Source organism: Acipenser ruthenus, chromosome 7 (genome assembly GCF_902713425.1).
Source record: "Acipenser ruthenus chromosome 7, fAciRut3.2 maternal haplotype, whole genome shotgun sequence".
NCBI lineage: Eukaryota > Metazoa > Chordata > Actinopteri > Acipenseriformes > Acipenseridae > Acipenser > Acipenser ruthenus.
The window spans coordinates 42,226,281-42,237,387 of NC_081195.1; positions in this window are offsets into that span (position 1 = coordinate 42,226,281).

An 11,107-nucleotide genomic window follows, 5' to 3' on the forward strand; every position below is an offset into this window, starting at 1 on the left:
GAGATACATTTAGATAAATACTAGACGAGACAAGACTAACTACTGTACCAGCATCTGATTGTTTATGTTTAGTATTGTTATTTTTAATTATTATTATTATTATTATTTATTATATTATTATTTATTTCTTAGCAGATGCCCTTACCCAGGGCGACTTACAATTGTTACAAGATATCACATTATACATTATTTTACATTATACAGATATCACATTATTTTACATACAATTACCCATTTATACAGTTGGGTTTTTACTGGAGCAATCTAGGTAAAGTACCTTGCTCAAGGGTACAACAGCAGTGTCTCCCACTGGGGATTGAACCCACAACCCTCCAGTCAAGAGTCCAGAGCCCTACCCACTACTCCACACTGCGTAATTATTGTTTTCCTTTTTGCAAAACTAAATACCTGCATCTGATGCCTAACTAGCTCTCGGGCCATTTTTTATTTACTTTTTTCTTAGTGTTTTTTTTTTGTATTTATTTTTTTATTATGACGTTATATGTTATTTTTTATTTTTGTCCTTTTTTGAAAATTATTCTTCTCAGTAGATGGACGGAGGCAAAACTAAATAACTAGCTGTCGAGTCATTTTTATTATTATAAGCTCTGTATTTTATTATTATTATTATTATTATTATTATTATTATTATTTATTATTATTATTATTATTATTATTATTATTATTAAGGTATGTATTTTATTATACTTATTATTAGTTTACTTTCTTTGTTTCTGTCTGATTTTATTTATTCTAATTTTGAAAATAAAAATCTTGCTATCAAAGTTTTGTCAAGTTTGAAGTTGCTTCTTTTTTAATAAAAAAAAAATGTAATTACTCAACATCTTATGTGGTATTTTTTTTATTTTTGTGACCTCTATACTTATAAATGAATATACTTTTATCACAAACAGGGTAATACTGTTTCCAGTCTCACTTTTTGGAAAGTCTTAGAGCTGGTCTGCGTTTGACATGTCGGAGGTTGTTTTTTGTAAACCTTGTGTATCTTTGTTGTCTGTTTTTTTTTTTCTTTATATATAACTTGGGAAGAGGTCGAAATTGGCAGTTTTTTTAAAATATATATTTTTTTATTATTATACATTTTTTTTAGATTTTTTTGGGAGGCATGGCTTATATGAAAAAAATATAATACATTCCACAACAAAATACATTATATCATTGGAAACAGCTACTTAATGCCTTTCTGTAGATATAGTGGGTTTTAATTTCTGATTTAAGGTTGCTAAACTACAAGCGCTAAAACACAAAGTAGTCATATTCATGCCCATATAAGAACATAAGAAAGTTTACTAACGAGAGGAGGCCATTCAGCCCATCTTGCTCGTTTGGTTGTTAGTAACTTATTGATCCCAGAACCTCATCAAGCAGTTTCTTGAAGGATCCCAGGGTGTCAGCTTCAACAACATTACTGGGGAGTTGGTTCCAGACCCTCGCAAAAAAAAGTGCCTCCTATTTTCTGTTCTGAATGCCCCTTTATCTAATCTCCATTTGTGACCCCTGGTCCTTGTTTCTTTTTTCAGGTCGAAAAAGTCCCTTGGGTCGACATTGTTGGAACATCCAGTTGCACTTTAACCCTTTGCTGCTTAGGGATAAAGTGCAACTGGATGTTCCAACACAACAACAATACAAAGCACACATCAAAATATACTTTGGAATGGTTAAAGAAGAATAAAATCAAGGAACTTGAAATGGCCTAGTCAAAGTCCCAATCTAAATCCGATTGAGAATCTTTGGTATGAGTTGAAGAAAACTGCACAAGAGAAATCCTCGGAATTTTAATGAAATGGAAGAAGAGTGTTGAAGAATGGTCAAAATCACTAAAGAATCATGCCAAAAGCTCATTGACAAATATCCTAATCGTTTTAAAAAAAGGTTATTATTGCTAAAGGTGCCTCATCTAGTTATTAATTTAATTTACTTTTGAATTGGCATTTTTGGAGTTTTGCAAATAACTTGCTGAAATAAATAATTGTAGACATCTATTTCTTGAATTTTTTTTCCCCTCATCCACAGAAGCAAAACGGAGGATTTCTACTATAATTATTTGTTTTTGAGAAATTGCTAGAAATTATACATTTCCATTAGGGTATGTAAACCTTTGATTACAACTGTGTGTGTGTATGTGTGTATATATATATATATATATATATATATATATATATAATCCTGGGGCCAGTTGCATAAAACTATATTAGACTAGTCTAAACCATTAGACTAGTCTTAGTTTGACAATTAGACTAGTCTAATGCAAGTTAGTCAGTTGCATAAAAATTAAGACTGACTAAGACTAAAGTTAGCCTCTTCACACCCAGGCTAACTTAGAATTTAAGTCTATCTTCCATGGAAACCATTAACTGTCAGAAAGAAATCATGGCCTTCCACCACAATCTCTGGCTATATGCGCGCTGTTTGAGGAAGTGTACTCAGATACTGAGGTAATTGAAAGGCTTCACTTACCAAGGCAAGCCATTCTAAAATTAGCAGATGATCTAAAGGATAAATTGAGGCCTGCCACAGGCAGAAACCATAGTGTCCCTGTTTTGTTACAGGTTTGCTTGGCACTCAGATTTTATGCAACGGGTTGTTTTTTGCCGCCCACCGGCAATCCCCCACACAAATTGAAACATAATCCTCTTGTTATGTGTGCATGTAATATGTGCCAAAGCAAGTCATCAGTGACTGGGCCCAAACTTTGTCCAGCCTGTAGTCATTTAGCTAAACACTGTAGAATCTTGTTTGAATGTAATGATTCTGAAGGAAGTTCTTTCTCTCATCTAAATGTAGATCCAAAGGATATTAAGAGGATTGAATGCATAAATTGTGAAGGAGGTCACTTAGTGAAATGGGCACATCTAGGTAAATTGGAATGTGTAGAAGGTGTCCCAGCTAAACGTGTCCAAGTATCTTGTAGGTACGAAGTGAGGAAGATGGCGTCTCACACCTGTGATGCTAAACTTTGGATAAAGGGGCCTGTTGTCGTTTTCGCGGAACCAACCAGAGCTGAACCCGGCACAGAAGTTGAATCCTGCTGGAAACGTGGGGATATGCTGAATATGTACAAGGCAATTTTAAATATGGAATGTACTTTAACATAACAATGAAGTATTAGAGTTTTTGTAGGAAGGAGGGAGAGAGAGTATCCTTGTACCACTAGTAGGTGGCTCTCTTGCTCCATGAAATAGGTCAGTCCACTCTTGTTTGGAATTACACATGTATTCAATTAAATACTTAGTAGTCTGAGAATCCCTAAGAATATATATATAATGAACGATTTACCACTAGTATATCTTATCTTCAGAAAGCATGACGCTTGATAAAAAGCACCATTCCGGCTAAAAGTGAACGTTAATCTAAAAACACAAGATAAGAAGAGACTCTTTATGACCAAAAGATTAACTAACAAGCCAGAGGTCTTGAGAAAAAAAATCCTGTCTCGGCTGGATTTTGTATGAACAAAGAGAAGGGTCAAGCCTAGTTGAATGCAGTTATACTGGCCTATATTTGGATTTAAATCTTAAGAGGGATTCACCAAAGTAATATTATAGCAACTGATAAACAGAGGTAAATTAATTGAAAGATTATCTTATAATGAAACAGGTTCAGTGCTAATTGACACTGTTTATAGTTCATAACAGTTATTTCATAAGATTAATAATATGTTTTAAGTATTTGCTATAATGAGAAAACATATTATTTAAAACTGACAAGTATTATTGCTTGTTCATGACTTTGCTGTAGTGATAAGAAGATTAAAACCTGGAGCAGTATTCGATTTACTTAAATGGTTCTTCTTTCTATTGAACAATAAGACTTCTAGACATTATGATATCCATTGAATTATAGAAGTTAAAAGGTGTTGTGTTATGTTTTTGTGTTAAGTTTGTAATAATATACTATAATGTACCTTGTTATTTGATGTAACTTAAAAAAGAGGATGGTGAGTAAGTAGATTCAAGAAACTGCACAGAGTCCTTTTCTTCAGTCAGTTGTTAGGTTTATTGAAATATGCAGGGAGTCTGGTCCCAGGTACAGGACACAGAATACTCGTTCTTACAATTGTTGCATGACATTAAATACCCTTCTGCATAGGTGTCTCTCTCCTCCTCTTTCTCCGACACTTAACCAATAGAAAAGGTACAACTCATTATCCTGTTAACATATATTTCATTTTGTGTGAGTGTGTGTATGTGTGTGTGTGTGTGATCTAGTGTGACGACCTCTGAACTCCAAACCCCTGGTGCCCCAAAAAGGTCCATACATCTGGTTTTTGTCATCTTCTCTCCGTTTTGCCTTAGACCCTTTAAGTCCAGTAGTATTATCTCTTACTCTCCCTGTGAACCTTTGGGTCCAACGGCAGTCCCTGGGAGCCTTTTAGCTCCTTTATGCTTTGTATTCCTAAAAGTCTTAGAGCCTAGCCCCTCCTGGTCCATAGCACTGTTATCTTGTTAGCTTGCAGTCAATGTTGGACAAGAAGCTTGTAGAAACAAGGTCTCTTATCAATTGTTAGCAGTACATGCAATTTGAACCAAACAGTCTGCTATCTGCAATATTAGTTTCTTTTCAGAAAAGAACACCAGTATAGCTCTGCCAGTCCACATGCGTAGCAAACTGCTAATCAATTCTCGATCCATGTTTTCCAACATTATTAATCCACTATACTATTGTCTAATGATGGTAGATGGAATCCTTATAATGTGGTTATTTGAAACTGCTGCAGTGAAAAAGGGCCTCATATGGGCTGTAGAGAAAGGAGGGGGTCATCTTACATTCCACTTCAGCAAAATTGCAAATCTCATAGACTTGTAGTGTTAAGGTTTATGGAGTTAGTGGTTTAGCACTGATAAGTAAATGTCTTGAAATAATATGCACAAATCATGGCTTAATGGACAGGTCATATATCTAATAAAGTGCTTTGCACAGACTCTGACCTTGGAAAAAACAAGAGACTGTGGAAACTGCTAGCAGTAACATATTCCCAGAGTCAGGTACAGGTCAGAGCCTGGTCAGTGCATCTCTTAAGGGATAAATAATTGTAATGAAAACTATTACCACTTAAACTTAGTGAAACTAAATGACTTGAATATTGTATGAGACAAACTTTTGTCAAATACTCTGTTAGACAATGGTATATGGAATCAAAACTGACTCATTAACAAAATGATGAAACAATATGAAGGTAAAAGAAACACATACCTTTAATTTAGCATAATATAATCACTTAGAAGATGATGTCACATATTAAGAACATCTCTCATATATAACACATATAAAAATAGTGTTTTGCATGCAGTAGTGTTTTTATATTATGTTCACTTAACTTTTCAGATAAAGGAGGGGCTCGGAGGAAAGCAAAGAAATTAGATCATAAGAGTTGAATCAAATGTGAAGTTTTGAATTTATTGAGTACATGACACCTATTAATTCTGAAAAGTTAGTCTGGATCTTTTGAAAACTATTATTTGTAGAATGGATAAGAACTGCCCCACTAGATTAATGATTGGAGTTAATTGAGCCGTCCCATGTATTCCAATGAGACGAAAAACCGAGTAATTTCAATGGAGTACCACACTCATCCCAGACAGGGCAAGGTGGTCCATCTTCTGCAAACCAAAAACACAATTGAACTGATTTAACTCAGTTTAATTTGCCTGGTGAAGACAGTCATATCCTTTTACGATTTATATTAAAGGGTAAGCATTAATCAATTATTATTTTATCTCACATGTGTTGCATGTATTGCTATAAAGGACTCACACTATGCTTAGAGAATAGGAGAACATTTGTTGAATGTGCTGAAAGAGGCTACTGGGTGTATTTAGTGTCGTGGTCGTGGCTAGGCCTGCAGGCTGCACGAATACATAAAGATGTATTAAAGTGTTAACGGTAATATCTGTTAAGACACTGGACTTCCCAGAACGTCTGTCAGCTGGGGATATGAAGTAGCCTGTAGCTACTCAATCCAATATTTAACTGTTAATAAACTGAAGGAGTACTGATCATACTCTGATTCATAAAAACATTTTAGATACATGAGTCTGTCAATTTCTTGGGTACTATATTGGTCATCCGAATATACTGCGGGTCCAGAGCACGAACTATATCCCACTAGGAGTAATAACATCTCTGTCCTCCTAACGTCTCCCCTGAGATAAGAGTGCGTGCTGAGCAATACAAAAGAGTACTAAAGGAATCTGAACATGCGGATTTCGTGACAGGTGCTAGAGAATAGAATGCCTTGCTACCGCTTCTTTCTTAATGCTAGATTTTCTTCATTGATTAGTTTATGTCTTTATATAGTTAAGGATGGTAAACAGGTCCCTTGTGAGTAATTACGTGCACGGTAGGTCCCCCCCACCTGGCTATCATTTATTTCTAAAATCGGAAAGTTGGAAAACATGGTACATTGTGGTATCGCAGTTGAGAAACATCTGACTTTAGCAGATTTGTATATGTTGCTCTTCTTGCTCAAAAGAGAAATGAGACATGAAAGATGAAATATGGGGCGGTGTATCTGGTGGAAATTTCAGTGTAAACAACTAAAAAGACTGATGATAAACAAGAAATGGTGAGACTGCTTTAGAATAACTGATAAACTCTGAGATATAATATACATTGTACTTTTTGGTGGTTGTACTAAAGTACAAAAGAGGGGAACTGTAGAGATGGCATTCTGCATAAAGTATTAATTAGGTATTTGCTTTTACGTTTTCATTTCTATTATAAAGTTGACAGTTGAATACGTTTTGTATTTTCATATTTTGATACAGCTAACAACAGATGTAACACGAGAAGTAAAAACCTTGAGGTTTCTCTCCCTTTCTGCAAAAGCTAGACATATGCAGCTGCTCATACTTTGGCATCTGGGCAGGCAGCCAAATCAACAAGTGTTTAACCAAGATGCACAGAGAAGAAGGAAACAAGTCTATATATATATATATATATATATATATATATATATATATATATATATATATATATATATATATATATATATATATATAATGTATATGTATATATCTATGTATATATGTGCAGCATAATGTAAAAAGAGATCACAGCAAAGAGCAAATTAGTTTTAAATGGCCTTTACAGCATTCAATGTTTTGCATTATATATAAACTGAGTTTAATATATTTGTGTTATTAAGATGCTCTGTGGTAATATGGTGCAAGTTTTGAATAATTTCACTTCCCCTTTCTTAAAGGCCAGCTGCACAACGTAGGGTGACTTAGTCACAAACAAGTATCAAAGCTAACTTTATACAAAGAAACAAGGATGTGGGTAGACAGTGCAAGACAGGGGAACTGGCACACCAGTTTTATAAAACTATAACTTTTTTCTATTTGTCTAAAGTTCATGCTTTGCAACTTGTCTACGTGCTATAGAATGTTATAGAAGCTTTGGGCAGATTCCCCCCTGAACAGGAGGTGTGTTAAAGGTGTTAGTTAACAGGGTGGTCACCATATTGAACAAGAAGACGGGAGGGGAATCACCCATGATGTGTGTGTGTTAACCATTTGCAGTCCATTTATTAAGTGCGTGTCAGGCGCGTCAGGTCCAATTTATTTTCACACGCACAGTTAATTTTAGACGAGCTGTTTAAAAGTATTTTTTTCCACAGTCAGACGGGTTTAAAAGGCCCTGCATATCAACAAAGCACTCACTAGGCATCTCCAGTCCCGCCCCACCCTTTCGTTCGCTATAGCTTTCACATATGCTAAGAAATAAATAATAATAATAATAATAATAGTCGTACATACCGATCAATCATCTCCTGATCACTTTATCTTTATCACCAAACGCCTCAATAATGTGATCCAAGTCATTATTTTATTAATATAACATCTGAAAAAAGCTCTGCAAATGTCCGTGATATTCCCTGAGCGCTGATGCAGTAGCAGCCAGCTTGTTTCCTTATGGCCGCCATTATCTGATGCCAGGGGCAAGTATGACTATTCATTGGATACGCCCTTTTTTTCGGCTTGTCTCGGCTCCTGTCGCTCCCACTCGGCCATTGAATGGTTTTCTCGGCTTTTTACGGAGATAAAACGACTAGAAACATTGGACCGGATAGGAATAATTGAAATGTCGGACCAGGTCCGACATAGGGCCGCTAAGGGTTAATATATGTGTTTTTCCTGTTCTAACTTGTTCTGTTCATTTCCTTGAATTGAACCCAAGGATATATGTGTTCTAATACAAGCATATACATTGGGTCAGACGGAGGCTTGTAGTTGAGGTTGTCACGGATGACCCCGAACCAGCTGTCATATGTAGTAAGACATTGGATCCCTTCGCATGGAGGGTCTCAGTGGCTAGAGTTCACGGTTCCTCGATTGAGTCAGATTCAGTTGTATTAAGTTTGCCCACTGATGATGCAGAGCAAAACAAATGCTGGGTGCCTGCTGATATGAACAACAGTGAGTTCTGGCCCCCCACTGTGTTCTGGATGGATGGCATACCTCCTAAGGTGTCTCTGTGTGAGCAGAAGGAGATGCGTGAGAGAAACATGTACAGGTCCAGAATGCTTGTAAGAGGTACAGAGCTAGCCCTGGTTCATGAAATGAGAAGTGATTCTCTTGTTATGTGTGACTGTGACAGATGCAGAGGTAAATCACCCCGGACTGGGCCCAAGCCATGTCCAGCCTGTAGTCATTTAGTAAGACATTGTCGAATTTTGTTCGAATGTGATGATTCCGAGGGACTTTCTTTCTCTCATTTGAATGTAAATCCCAGGGATGTAAAAAGAGTTGAATGTATGGATTGTGAGGGTGGCCACCTGGTAAAATGGGCACATCTGGGCAAATTAGAATGTGAGGAAGGTGTCCCTATTAAGCGTGTACGAGTGTCTTGAATAATTTTTATGTATAAGATCATATGCTTCACCTTGCATAATATGATAGCATACCTGAAGCTGTTTTCTATCAAGATAGGCATAGTCAAAAACTGAGTCCTAATTCAATGAAAAGAATTGCTGTGTGCTTACATTCAAGAATTATACTTTCTGAATATGAAGGAAAAAGGAGTTAGGAGTATTCTTAAGGGAAAGAGAAAAACAGAAAAGGACTACAGATGTCAGGACTGCCTAGTCCCTGACCACATTCCGGCGCCTTCTTAAGACTCACCTCTTCAAACAGCACCTGTAGAACTCCTCTGTTTGTATCCTGGGACACTATCATCCTTCATTTAAATGTGCTTTATTTTGCTCTTATCTGCCCCCTATTTTACTGCATTTAATCCTGTACTTCAGAATACTGTAATCTGTCAAGTGTTTAACCTGTAGTATTTTGTATTTAATCATATCCTGATGTAACTATCACTATTTAATCATATCCTGATGTAACTATCACTATTATCTGCTGTATTATTGAATTGTGGTTTGTCACACTTGAACAAAAGTTATTGTATTTCTTGCTCTTATTGTATTACTTGTATTGTAACACTTGAAATGTATTTGCTTACGATTGTAAGTCGCCCTGGATAAGGGCGTCTGCTAAGAAATAAATAATAATAATAATAATAATAATAATAATAATAATAATAATAATAAAAGATCTCACTTTGAGTCGGTTTCTGCTTGAAATTCAGTTTTAAAATAAGTGGGTGAGTAAGAACCACCTAGAGTAAAAATAAGTATTTTAGAAGATACATCACAAATAGATAACAGAAAAATTGAATAAAATCCTATTTTAATATTGCTGCTTTGCTGCTGCTAGCAGAGAGTAATAAGGTTAGCAGCCATACGCTATAAGGAGTAAAGTACTAGTTTGACTCTAAAGTTAAAAAGATGCAGCATAAACAGAAGTTGTGGTTAACATACACAATAAAAGGATTGAATAAATAATGAAGAATAAAAGCAGAAGAGTAAACTCTATGTGACCTGTTTTCTCGAACTCTCTATCAGCCTGCCCTTGGAGGGATTAGTGCTAGGTGCTGGGAGGCCCCCTTGGCGGAGAGAAGCAGGAATTCTCTTATCAGAGGGCTTGTGGTATCAGGGGCCGGAATTATTCCCAGGACTGCAGAAAAAGGGAGTTAGAACGGATGGTCTTAACACCTAATTAAAATAACTAGTCAGAGGGCAGAAGAGGCACGCAAGACACAGGTGTAAGGAGACTTATAGAAACATTCATCACTACTAAACTTGGCAAGGAAAGAGGTGTCTCCAACAAACTGGATTTAGCCAGTATGAGTATAGCTGAAAAATACAGGGTCATCTGGATGTCAGTTGAGTTCAGGCAACCAGGGGCCCATAGGAGAAGAAACATTACAGCTTTACAGCTCAGTAAAATAGTTAGGTTTTCCATAAGAAGAAAACTCTACATTAAAAAGATATAGAATGGAAGTTCCCTATAATACCTGCTAAACACACACCTGTAAGGAAAGAAGGAAACTAATTTGAGTGAGATGACATGAGGGAATATATTTTTGAAAGCCAAGTTCATGTAATCAATTATAACCATTATAACTATAACTGCTATATTATGATATAACTGTTGGTGTTGCATATATTCAAACACCACTCTTTTTATAATACACACAATTATTGGTGCTGCATATATTTAAACACCACTCCTTTTATAATGCACACATATTAAGTAGTGAATCAAGGTAGCAAGGATTTTGTGAACTCTGCTTCACCTAACTTTTCAGATGAAGGAGGGGGCCAGGAATGAGTGGATGAGATCATGAGCCAGTGTTGATTTGTTGGCATGTGAGTCTGAAGAGTTGGTTGAATTCCTTAGAGATTACTGTTCGCCAAAAGATAAGGACTGTCCATATAAATTGATGATTGGATCTAATTGGGGGCCCCCATTGCTTTCAATGGGACAAAAATTGTATAAAAACCCTGGGCCGATCACACTGAGACCACCACAATCAAGACTCAGCTTGGCAGAGCCACGTGGTCCATCCTTTGCAGATCTTCACAAGACAGTCCTTCTCTTTTGTTCACGCTACTCTCCCTTATAATAGGAGGTAAGCATATTAATGGTAATATTGTATCTTGCATGTATTGGGTATATTGCTATGAGGTTTTGAAACTATGTTTTGGTATTAAGAGAGTGTTATATTAAATGTGCTAAAACAT